The sequence below is a fragment of the Humulus lupulus genome, chromosome 1, assembly GCF_963169125.1.
Source record: "Humulus lupulus chromosome 1, drHumLupu1.1, whole genome shotgun sequence".
NCBI lineage: Eukaryota > Viridiplantae > Streptophyta > Magnoliopsida > Rosales > Cannabaceae > Humulus > Humulus lupulus.
The window spans coordinates 6,747,669-6,761,403 of NC_084793.1; positions in this window are offsets into that span (position 1 = coordinate 6,747,669).

The following is a 13,735-nucleotide window of genomic DNA, read 5'->3' on the forward strand; positions in this document are numbered from 1 at the left end:
GTTGTTATACCTTAACGTAGAGCTATGGCTCAGGTCTAAGGTTTCCAGCCTAAAAACTTAAACGCTTCATATATCATAACATATAACAAATCATGAACATAGAGTAATCCACATATCCATCAACATAAAAACACATACTTGCACATAATTCATATCATTCTTAACCAAGTAAGACATCTTTCACATATCACATAATTCATCAATTACATATCACACAACACCCTTATGGTGTTCATATAACCATTTTTTTCACATACTTATCATAATATGCATCATCATCATACCATACTTAACTCATCAGATGTACACAATCAATGTAGTCATGCATCTTACACTTAAGCACAAAAGGTGAGATTTACTTACCTTAGGTCCTTAGCTTATTTTAAAATTCCTCACCAAGAGTCAATCAATCAAATCCATACAAATCCTATTCAAGGCACATCATTTATTAAATTCTATCAAAATCATAAATATACACTATTGATAGTGTATATTAATAATACCAGAAACTATATAAATGATAATAATAAATTATTATCAACGTAATGCAAATAACTCTTCATATAAAACCATGCTTTAAACCTTGCTCATAAGATAATGTACCCTTATGATAATAATAATAATAATCCCAACAAAAATAATAATTATCGTCTATAATTAAACTTATTTCGATATTAATAACAAAATACTTCAATAGCAATACGTATATGGATGTATATATTCAAATAGTCATTTTATAAAAGAAATCATATTTTTAACATAAAGTTGTAATAATCAATATAATGATAATAATATAAATATAAATATTTATATTATTATTAATTAGTCATAATATCAATTCCAGTGATATAATAAATATACTTTCTCCAAACTTCACTGGTCTTACAAATATCAATAACTGTAAGAAACTAATATTTGATATTATTTTAATATTCAAATATTAATATACAATAATAATGGTTAGATAATAGGTTTACTATAAATCATACTTTTCATATATATATATATATATGAATCTGTATTCTTGATTTACTTAACAAAATAATAACAATAATAATTAAAATTACTTAATCATAATAATTTCCATATTAATATAAAATCAATTAAATATGTATTTTTATACTTTATTTAATATCTAATATTTTCTAGAAAATTAGACAGCACAACGGCTATAAAGTGGACAATTCCAAAATCAAAACCTGTATTAAAAATATATATAATCCCAGACAGCCAGTAAATTACAGAAAATATTTCATATATCAATAATATATAATTATATACTATAAATACACATAATAACAATTACTCTAATCAATCACAATTAAATCACAATATATAGGTTAAAGAAATTATACCAAAATGATCGGGTTCCACAATAAGTCAAACGATGATTTTCTGAGACTCAAAACGTACTTCGGAACCTCGAACACTAAGTTTCGACCGTCGGTCTACGGTGGCTCGTGGTGGGCCCACCACCCAACTATGGTAGATGTAGGAACAAGTTATTGGGTTTTGAAGCCCACAACACGAGGAGCACGATGGTGGTGACGGATCGGCAAACGGATGCCCGAGGTGGCCGAATCGCAACTTTGAAGTCGCGGGGTGGCCGAACTTAAATCGAGTGGTTGAGGCGTTTAATCGGCGAGTGAGCTCTAGATTCCCGCGTGGGTCGATAGTTCGGAGGCCTCTGAATCCAACGGTCCGGCGCGTGGCTAAAAATGGTGGCCGGAAAGTACTCCTGCGTCGTCGGCAACAATAATACGCAGAGGAGAGAGAGAGAGAGAGAGAGAGAGAGAGAGAGAGAGGGAGAGAGAGAGAGGGGTTTTCTGAGGAGAGAGAGAGAGACTCGGGTAAAAAAAGAAAGGCTGAAGCATTTTCTTTCTTTTTTTTTTTTTTTTAAAAAAATTATTTTTAAAATTACACTTGAACCCAAAATATTAAAATTCTTTTCAAATAAGCCCTTTAGCAAAACTTTCTTAATTTTATAAAAATCCCCAATTAAAATTATATGACATTTGGGTCCAATACTTGACTACTCAAGTTTCTCTCTCTTTAATCTCATTAAAAACATAAAATCATATTTTAAACACTATTTTTCCATTACTATTTCTTAAATTTGTAAAGTTGTACATTTTATGTATTAAAACTCTGATTTATTATAAATAAATATATTATGAAAATGTTGGATATTACAATTATTGTTTACATTTACAACCCGTCGACCTAAAGCGGCCACATATGTACACAACACTACCTAAGCTCTCCACTCAAGGCTGGGTGATGTAACACCCCGATTTGCTAATAAGGTTTAGGACCTTGATTAGCGTGCCTGGAGGGCAATAAGTGAATTAATATGATAATATGTGAATTTAAATGAATATGTGATTAGAATGCATGTTTAGGTGGTATAAATGTGCATGTGAGCCCCATTTGCATGATAGGGGTAAATTGGTAATTTTAGCTCGTTGAGGGCATAAATGTGATAATTGTACTATGTGGTTTGTACCACGTGATTGTGGTGATATTAATGTGATGCACGTGCAGAGACGGTCCTAGAGAGCTAGTTAATTTAAAGGTCACAACGGGGTTAACTACTCGGCTCGGGATGAGCCTAGGGGTACTTTGGGGATTTTGTAAATTGAGTTCTTGTGAGTTAATGGTAACTGATAATTTGGTAACTTGTGTAACTGCTAGTAACCACTGAGAGTAACAAGTTTGGTTGAAAGGAATGGTAGAATTGTAATAGATAAGAAATGACAAAAGAGCCCTTGAGGTTTAGTTAGGAAGGGATAATTAAGGAAGGGTAAAATGGTCCATTGGCTAAGAAGAGATAAGCTTGAGCTGAAGGGAAGAAGTGATTCACGTTATTCTCATTTGGGCAATTGGGTTTATGCTGAAATTTGGGGAGAAAACTAGAAGAAAAGGGAAGAAGAGGAAGATTGAGGTTGGGAGACCTAGGAAGAGAATTGAGGGAGTTTGGGGCAATCAAACTCGAATTTGAGCAAGGATTTATCAAAGGTAAGAGTTTGAACTCTGTTTTTGTTGAAATTAAGCTTGAATTTACAGAGAATATGTAATATCCAACATTTTCATAATACATTTATTTATTATAAATCAAAGTTTTAATACATAAAATGTACAACTTTACAAATTTAAGAAATAGTAATGGAAAAATAGTGTTTAAAATATGATTTTATGTTTTTAATGAGATTAAAGAAAGAGAAACTTGAGTAGTCAAGTATTGGACCCAAATGTCATATAATTTTAATTGGGGATTTTTTATAAAATTAAGAAAGTTTGGCTAAAGGGCTTATTTGAAAAGAATTTTAGTATTTTGGGTCCAAGTGTAATTTTTAAAAATAAATAAATAAATAAAATAAAAATAAAATAAAAGGCTTCAGCCTTTCATTTTACCCGACCCCTCTCTCTCTCTCCTCAGAAACTCTCTCTCTCTCTCTCTCTCTCTGCGTGTTACTGTTGCCGACGACGCAGGAGTACTTTCCGGCCACCATTTTTAGCCACGCGCCGGACCGTTGGATTCAGAGGCCTCCGAACTATCGACCCACGCGGGAATCTAGAGCTCACTCGCCGATTAAACGCCTCAACCACTCGATTTAAGTTCGGCCACCCCGCGACTTCAAAGTTGCGATTCGGCCACCTCGGGCATCCGTTTGCCGATCCGTCACCACCATCGTGCTCCTCGTGTTGTGGGCTTCAAAACCCAATAACTTGTTCCTACATCTACCATAGTTGGGTGGTGGGCCCACCACGAGCCACCGCGATCCACCGTAGACCGACGGTCGAAACTTAGTGTTCGAGGTTCCGAAGTACGTTTTGAGTCTCAGAAAATCATCGTTTGACTTATTGTGGAACCCGATCATTTTGGTATAATTTCTTTAACCTATATATTGTGATTTAATTGTGATTGATTAGAGTAATTGTTATTATGTGTATTTATGGTATATAATTATATATTATTGATATATGGAATATTTTCTGTAATTTACTGGCTGTCTGGGATTATATATATTTTTGATACAGGTTTTGATTTTGGAATTGTCCACTTTATAGCCGTTGTGCTGTCTAATTTTCTAGAAAATATTAGATATTAAATCAAGTATAAAAAATACATATTTAATTGATTTTATATTAATATGGAAATTATTATGATTAAGTAATTTTAATTATTATTGTTATTATTTTGTTAAGTAAATCAAGAATACAGATTCATATATATATATATATATATATATGAAAAGTATGATTTATAGTAAACCTATTATCTAACCATTATTATTGTATATTAATATTTGAATATTAAAATAATATCAAATATTAGTTTCCTACAGTTATTGATATTTGTAAGACCAGTGAAGTTTGGAGAAAGTATATTTATTATATCACTGGAATTGATATTATGACTAATTAATAATAATATAAATATTTATATTTATATTATTATCATTATATTGATTATTACAACTTTATGTTACAAATATGATTTCTTTTATAAAATGACTATTTGAATATATACATCCATAGACGTATTGCTATTGAAGTATTTTGTTATTAATATCGAAATAAGTTTAATTATAGACGATAATTATTATTGTTGTTAGGATTATAATTATTATTATCATTTATATAGTTTCTGGTATGATTAATATACACTATCAATAGTGTATATTTACGGATTAGATAAAATTTAATAAATTATGTGCCTTGAATAGGATTTGTATGGATTTGATTGATTGACTCTTGGTGAGCCGTTTTAAAATAAGCTAAGGACCTAAGGTAAGTAAATCTCACCTTTTGTGCTTAAGTGTAAGATGCATGACTACATTGATTGTGTACATCTGATGAGTTAAGTATGGTATGATGACGATGCATATGATAAGTATGTGAAGAATGGTTATATGAACACCATAAGGGTGTTGTGTGATATGTAATTGATGAATTCTGTGATATGTGAAAGATGTCTTACTTGGTTAAGAATGATATGAATTATGTGCAAGTATGTGTTCTTATGTTGATGGATATGTGGATTACTCTATGTTCATGATTTGTTATATGTTATGATATATGAAGCGTTTAAGTTTTTAGGCTGGAAACCTTAGACCTGAGCCATAGCTCTACGTTAAGGTATAACAACGCCACCAACCCAAAGCTTCATGTATTATGACTAAAGATGTTTTGAGTTATATGAGATGTGATACAATGCCTTGATTGAATACCATCAACATCAGTCATGAACACGAACATTGGCATTTCAGCATCAGCATGTATGCATGGCATGTACAGTTATGTGATACATTATTATGTGATATAAGACCATGCATATGAATATGAGAAAAGTTATGAAATGTCTTGAAAAGTCTTATGTAAAGTTAAACATTTTAATGACACAAGGCTTAAGCAAAGTGATAATAAGATGTTTAAAACGGGTGCCACTGTTTTGATGAAGCAATCAAGTAAGTTCAGTAAAGAAGACGGAAGTCTATAAGACTTATAGTGGCTGCCCACTAGTGTGGGCTAGGTCAGAGTTGACCATTCAGATATGTTTGCCATGTTTCCGTCTTTCTCCTCCATATGTGTAATAAGTATGGTAGCTATGGCAACGATGAAATGAGTGTTATGATGAGCCTAGCTGAGATGATGGCTAGCCGGAGGAGAACCCATGGGATTCTATATGATATGTGTAACAAGCCCTGCAGGCATTGGCTGAATCAAACAGTGTGCACAAGTGATATTGGGCCCATAAAAATTGTGAAACTAAAAGAAAGAGCATAAAAGTAAAGTTTGAAAGTGCATGAGCAATAAATGAAATGCATAAGTATATAAGTCAGCATATTAGTATATGTGCACTACAAACTCACGACATTCATGTGTATGTGTATGCATGAGATTTGCTTACTGAGCGTTAGCTCATTATGTTATTTTCCAACATTTTTCCAAGTGTGGCTTTAGCTGTTGAGCAACTTGTGGAGCACGGACTCAGTAGCAATGCAATAATGGTTTAGAGTTTTCATATGGCTGCCTTAAATTTAAAGTATTCATACGTGTAATAATTTCTTCTAATAAGTTTATATAAAAGTTTAAATTTTTCTGTATTTCTTCGTATCATTTTATTTAATTCTTTTGGTCAAGTGCCTTACATACTCGTAAACCCTAGAATTACGAGTATGTGGCAGACGTACCCTACCTTAGGGACGTTACAGAATAAGTGTGGGAACCTAAAGGAAATATGGCTGGTTTTACTTGGAAAATTCAGTTAGGATAATCAAAAGGAAAGGGGCTTGGAGCTGGAATTGGAGGAGTTCAAGCTAAGTTTGATTGAGGTAAGAATCCTTAGCATGTTTAATTTTCGTATCTGGTGTGGTTTAAGATTTTAGAGGCATGATTTATAGTTTTCAAGCTCTGGTTTAAGTCTTGGAAGCCATAGTTTAAGTTTTAGGAATTTGAAACTCAAGATGGGATTTTGGGTGTGATTGTGTGATTGGGGTTGTTTATGATGTTTATAGGTTGTTAAAGGGTTTATTTGGGGTTTTGAAATAATTTTAGGACTTAGGTACTTGCTTGGAATGATTTGGAATGGTTTTAGCTCGGGGAAAACGCAGGGAAAAACCCAGAAATCTGGGTTTCGCGAAGGAGCGCCGCGGCGCGAGGCTGTTTCTAGGAAGGGGAAATGCTCTCTGACTTGTTGGGCGCCGCAGCCCTCTAGGGCAGCGCCGCGACGCTAGGCTATTTTCAGGACATGGAATTTTGCAATTTTGAGCTTTTGCTCCGGGGGTTCGGGGGATGTTTCCGATGTATTGTTTTAGGTATTTGGGGATTCCGAGAGTATGGGATTGGTCCCGGGAAGTGGTTTTGGATTGGTTAGCATTAAAGGGTGTTTATATGTGTTGTGACTAGGTCCTTGGAGAGGCTCGAGTTAGAGGACCGTGCTCGCGGCCTTGGTGCATTGGGAAGCTCGGGATACAGGTAAGAAAAACCACTGTTCCCACAGGGCTTGTATGCAGGGCTGAGCCCAATATGTTTGAATTTTAGGGCGTAGCCCTTTGATTGATTTTGTTAGTATTCATTATATGTTTGTTATGTTGTGAATACGATTACATAAATGTTCGGCGAGAGCCGGGAACGGCGCAGGCCGAGGTCGACAGGGGACTGGGAACGGCATTTAGCACGTTGAGAGTAAGGCCGAGTACGGCATGGGGCCGGAAGCAGCGTTGAGCACGTGGAGTGCGAGCTGCCAGGGTGAGACCCTAAAGGATACCTGGGATATCCTCACGGTGTGGACCGCGAACCCAGGGCCTGGTAGAGCGCCTGGGACGGCATGGCCGTATGTGTTTAGCCCATTGGTGGCCTGATTATATGCTAAATGTTTGTTGTGCATATGTTATCTTCTTGTGAGGGTTTTCTTGCTGGGCTTCGGCTCACGGGTGCTCTGTGGTGCAGGTAAGGGCAAGAGGAAAGTCAGCCAATCATGAGTATGGAGAGCGTGAAGCGGCGTGTACATGTTTGGTCTGCCTGGTTGCCACGGCCAGTAGTTTTGGGAGATGGTTGTATTAAAACTTAGATTTTGTCGTCTAGTCGACTCAAACTTGTAAATTTTATGTTGTAAATATTTCTAAACAGTATCTTGGGATCCCAAGTGTCAAACACTCAACGATTTGTAGTAAATGGAATTATTTTCAAAGTTTATTTCACTGTTCATGATTTAATTGCACTTTTGACCTAAAAACCTCGATTAGCGAGTTAAACGCAAGTTTAAAACTCACTTAGTAACGGCTCTAAGGAGGTAGGGCATTACAGGTGAGCTTTTCTTTCCCTTTACCTACACCACATAACACCCATGAGCCAAAGCCCAGCAAGAAAACACAATAACACATGAATATAATATCAACAATGATCATAATAATCATTCAGGACTTTCAGTCCAAAATAGATGAGTGACAATTGGAAAAGTCACTAAAGTGGGTTCCGTTCCCATTAGCCATGTGACGATAGGGTCACCTGGGCTTTACAAACAAGTGATCATTTCACTAGCTTATCAGGATAGGTGCTCGATGAACCAGTCACCAATGTAACCTACCGCATGACTATAGAGTCACAACCATGGGATTCCGCTCCCTAGCCACGTGACAAGCAGTCACCTAGGCCTTAAGCCCTGGCTCTAAGTAACTAGTCCTAGACTAGTCAAGCACTTATAATTTTCATCGACCTTAGGGTCAGTCCAGCATTAATGCTCCTAGAGTCATTCAACGCTGATATCGATTAGATCTAATCTTTTGTCAGCCCTGCGTTCATGATGCTTATGCCGTTTCTGACTCTCAGGTCAGTAATATGCGACAGTACCGTCCCTGACTAGTCAGTGCCATACACAAGTAAGCAAGATCTACTAAGCATTTAATATGCAATCAATGTCCACATTTAGTAACCAACATGCCTCAACATCAACCACTCATGTCATATACACAGGGTGCTGTTTTCTTACCTCTGGTTCGAGCGAGAAATAGAACAAGAACGACCCCTGAGAATGATCAAACTTTTGATTCCTTAGTGGTTACATAATCATAACCAATTATAATCCCATTAATGAAAATCGACAATGAAATGGTCTTAACCTAAACCCCACTCTCGGGACCTCGAAACGTACCCACACGGTGAGTAGATTCGATCCCGGACCTTAAATTGAAACCCTGAGCCAAAAACCATTAAAAACACTCAAAACAGGATTCTGAAGGAACAGAGTAGCGCTACAACACTACTCATTAGCACCCCAGCGCTATTCTTAGAACCAAAAACCACCCATCACAACCCTGGGTAGCGCTGTAGCGCTACACCCAGCCAGATCTTCCCCTGATTCTTCCTCCTTTGACTCCTTCAATTCCAACTCGATTCCAATGCTTCCAAACCTCATTTTTGGTGCCAAGTGAACCCAAAAACCATCCCCACAAGCCCTAAGCATCACAACCACAAGAACCCTAGCCAAAAACTCCCAACAAAACCAATCATTCAACCTAGAAATCTCAACTGAAAACCAAAGCAAAAATAGAGCAAACCAAGAATCTAATGGCTAGAAACTTACCTCAAGTTTATATTATGATGCTCTTCAATGGTGGAACACACTCCCAAGCTCTCAAGACTCATTTCCTAAGCTTGAATCCCCAAGTTAGGCTAAAAAATCCAAGAAGAAAAAGAGAGAAAATAGGTACGGGTGAAGGTTTTTCTATGCTCTGTTTTTCCCTTCCTTCTACAGCCTTCAATGGCTTAAATCTATCCTAGAGGTGAAAAGACCAAAATAACCCTAGGTCAAATAAAGATTTCTAAAGGCTCCCAAGGGCAAAATTGACTTTTTCCACCTAATTTGTTAATCATAATTAACGCTCTCCAATTCTCGCTATTCTCAAAATATTCAAACACCAATAATTCATATCCCGTTACTCTTTAATTATCGGCAACACTCTAATCATTAAAATCACCCCGAGACTCACCCTGAGCCCTGAGCTTAAACCTGTTATGACTAAACCGCTAATTTATATTCAAAGATCGTCTCATGCCGAATAACTCGAAAAAATCCATATTATAATGTGGCCTCAACAATAGGTCACCGACATGCATACAAATATACAATTACGCCCTCAACGGGCCAAATTACCAAAACACCCCTGTATGAAATGTGGACCCACATGCATGCATTTAACATCATATTATAATATAATTCACATAAACATGCATATAATCATTTAATGGCATAATTAAACAATTATGGCCCTCCCGGCCTACTAATCAAGCCATTAAACTGCATTAGGGATTTCAAGGCATTACATTCTCGCTCGAACCAGAGGTAAGAAAACTGCACCCCATATGTGACATGTATGGTTATTATTGAGGCATGTTCAATGTTTAAATATGGACATTGATTGCATATCAAATGTTTAGCAAATCTTGTTCACTTGTGAATGGCATTGACTTATTAGTCAGAATCGGCAATGGTGTCGGTATTTGTAACGCCCCACGTCACTATGGCTGCTTCTTGGAATGACGACTGACCCTACAAACCAACACGAGTCTTTCCAGCGTGCTTTGTCCTCACTCACACGCTTCCTGGAAAAACTTCCCAGGAGGTCACCCATCTTGAGATTACTCCAGGTCAAGCACACTTAACTTTGGAGTTCTCAAGTGACGGGCTACCGAAAAGAAGATGCATCTTGTTGGCATAGGTAGTACCCATCAATTCATTTAAGCCCTCTTCAACTGTGTAGTCCCATACCTATACAGTCTTAGAATCATCACACTTGACCTTCCCCAGGCGGTGTGGGATTGCACAGCTTTTACCCGATCTTTCCCGTTACGGATCACGGGATTCTGATTGTCACAGTATTAACTGTGAAACTGTGACTTACTAGTCAAGTTCGTCAGTAGTACCGAGCACTGGTCGTGTGGCATTGACTTATGAGTCAAGGAAGATTTTAGTGTGTTTAACGCAAGCCAAAAAGATTAGATCTAATCGACAACTGCATTGAATGACTCATCATGAGCATTAATGCCGGACCGACCTCAAGTTCGATGAAAATGAAAAGCGCTTGTCTAGTCTAAATGCTAGTTATTTAGAGCCAGAGCCAAAATGCTAAGGTGACTTACACGTCACATGGCTAGGAGGGTATGAGACCTCCGAGATAGACTCATTAGTCATCTGGCCGAGATAAACTTATCAAACATCTGACCAAGATAGACTTATCAGTCATCTGACCGAGACAGACTTATTAGTCATCTAATCGGGATAGACTTATCAGTCATCTGACCGGGATAGACTTATCAGTCATCTGACCGAGATGGACTTATCAGTCATCTGACTGAGATGGACTTATCAATCATCTGAACGAGATAGACTTATTAGTCATCTAATCGAGATAGACTTATTAGTCATCTAATCGAGATAGACTTATCAGTCATCTGACCGGGATAGACTTATCAGTCATCTATTTAGAGAGTGACTTATTAATCAACTGTTCAAAGAATGACTTATTAGCCATCTACCTCAGAGAGACTTATTAGTCATCTACTCAGAGCGCAGGATTTCACAAATATTGATTTGTACCTGCTTGCATGCATGAGTAGGGTTATTACTGCTAGGCATGTCTATTAAGACTTAGTAACATGTTATTACTTGTTCTTGAGCATATTGAGTTTTCTTGCTGGGCTTCGGCTCACAGGTGCTATGTGGTGCAGGTAAGGGCAAAAGAAAGCTGGACCATTCTTGAGTTGGAGAGCTTAGTGTTATATTATAATATAATGTTTTAGATTAAATAAATGTGACAAAGAGTGTCATATATTGTAACATATAATAGAGAGTTACAATATTTAGATATATGAGACATTTCCAAATAATGTAATATATTTGGTGTTACAAATTTGTAACTTCCAAATATTACCCTTTATTGTGTAAATTTGGTGTTACACAATATTGAGATGAATTTCATAAAGCCATTTGAGAAATGGCTGTTAGAGATATGATTTTAACCCCAATAATGTGTTTTGGGGGTTACAAAATCATTTGGGAGGGTTGGGAACTGTTTGGAAAAACAACACATTTTCAAGTACTGAAACTAGGCTGTGGCCGCGGCCACTGAATGATGGTGGCCGCGGCCTGGGGGACAGAAAGCAGTGGCCGCGGCCACTGATGTCCCTGGCCGCGGCCACAGGTGCATTTCAGGCCATTTTTTCAGTTTTTACCAAAAGTGTTGAACAGTTCCAAAATCCCAAATCTCATTTTTAATTCTATATTAATCCAATTAAACATTGGTAACAACCATGGGGGTTGGTGGAATTTGAAATTCAAAGGGTGTCTCTAAACTCTATAAATAGGAGCCTATAGCTCACTTGAAAGACACAACATTTCTATCCATTGGAGCACTTGGCTAGAAATACCTTGAGGCTTGATAGTTCCAGAAAGCATTTCCAAAATCTAAGAGAGATCCCTTAGTGCTTGAGTTAGGGGGAAATAAGCTTTTGGACAAAGGTTTCAAACCTTGTTCAAGTTGGTGATCCCCAAACACTCTTCACTTTGGTTGTGTGAGTGAGAGTATCTTATTATTTTGTTCTTGTTCTTATTTTCTTCTATTGTTTTTCTTCTTATCATTCTTGTTATATTTACTTGTATCTTTGCTTAAGAGTTGTAATCTCATCTACATCTTTCTTTTACTACCTCAAGTTTATTTGTATCTTTTTGTCAAAAGTTGTATTTTCTATTTCAATCCTCTTCTTCTTCTTTCTCTATATTTATTTGTATTTTCAGTTATAAAGTTGTAACAACCTTATTTAATCAATCTATATTTATTTGTAATATATTGCCTAGAGTTGTAATATTCTTACTTATTTCCATTGAGGCAATCTATTTTTTCCTAACACTTAGGTGACGATGTGTACATGTGCGACTGCTCGACCACCACGGCTGTGGGTTTAAAGAGGAACTAGGGTTAAACCCTATTTTGCCGCTTAGGTCGGCTGGTTGTAAATATTTTGTTGTAATAAACTTTTAAATAATATTTTTGGGATCCCAATGTATACAGTAAACGTTTTAGTGAAACATTATATCTTAACTAAATTTTTTAACCCTAAACTGCTAATCATACTTAGTTACACGATTATGGACAAATGACTCGATTAGCGAGTTTAGCATTGTTTAAAAGGCACACCGTAACGGTCCCTGAAGTTTAGGACGTTACAATTAATATCTTAATTAAGAAGAGATTACCAGTTATGCATAAGACACGCAACACATGTCGTCGGGTTATTGGGTTGATTGGGTGACCTTCAAAATCTGGAGCGTTTTTACTGCAGGGTATGCGGTCCTCGAAATCCTAACGGAAATGTGTCATGGACCACTCCCAAAATGAAGTCTGCACTGGGCGTATATTCTGTGGTCCCCAGGTCTCCAAAAAATTTGCTAAATCTTTTCTCAGTAAGACTCCTCGGGCTTTCCAAGAAGTTGATGTAAATGTTTCTTTCCTGAACATGGATTCGAGGACTTCCCGAGAAGTTCTATCATAAAAACTCACGGATGGCCCCAAGCTCCCTTCTCAGGTAAGTAGTTATTCGGGTTCAAACGACTTCTCGGAGACATTCAATGTGGCATCATCCTCCCAAGGACTCATTGGGCGATGCGATGTTTATAGCCACGTGTCAGGAATTGCTGATGTGGAAACGTTCCCGAAAAAGACATGTAATGTTTTATTTATTTACATTCACCTTGATATAATTGAAAAAAAAAACATAATACTTAAAAAGAAACTGACATAAATATTTGATCTACAAAATTGTAAAAAGAAAAAGTATGCCAATAACTAATTAGTAGAATTATATAATAATAATTTAAATAAGAGTGAAAATTTGTAAAAATAAATATAGAATGAGAGATATAAAAGAATTTTTTTTCTAAAAAAAAGGAAAAATAAAAAAAAAAAAACTACAAAAAAACATAAATCTCTTGTATATAATAAGTGTATAGATAACGGAAATTCTTGATTTTAACAGTTTTTTATTTTTTTAATGTTAACTTTAACGGAATATTCTTATATTTAACAGAATATTTTTATATTTAATAGTAGTTTGTAAACACTTAAACTTAAATAAAAATAAATAATTAAAAAATTAAAATATGATATTTTATAATGATAATTATTTAAAAATAATAAATAATTAAACAAATTAAAATATGATATTTTTTAGATAT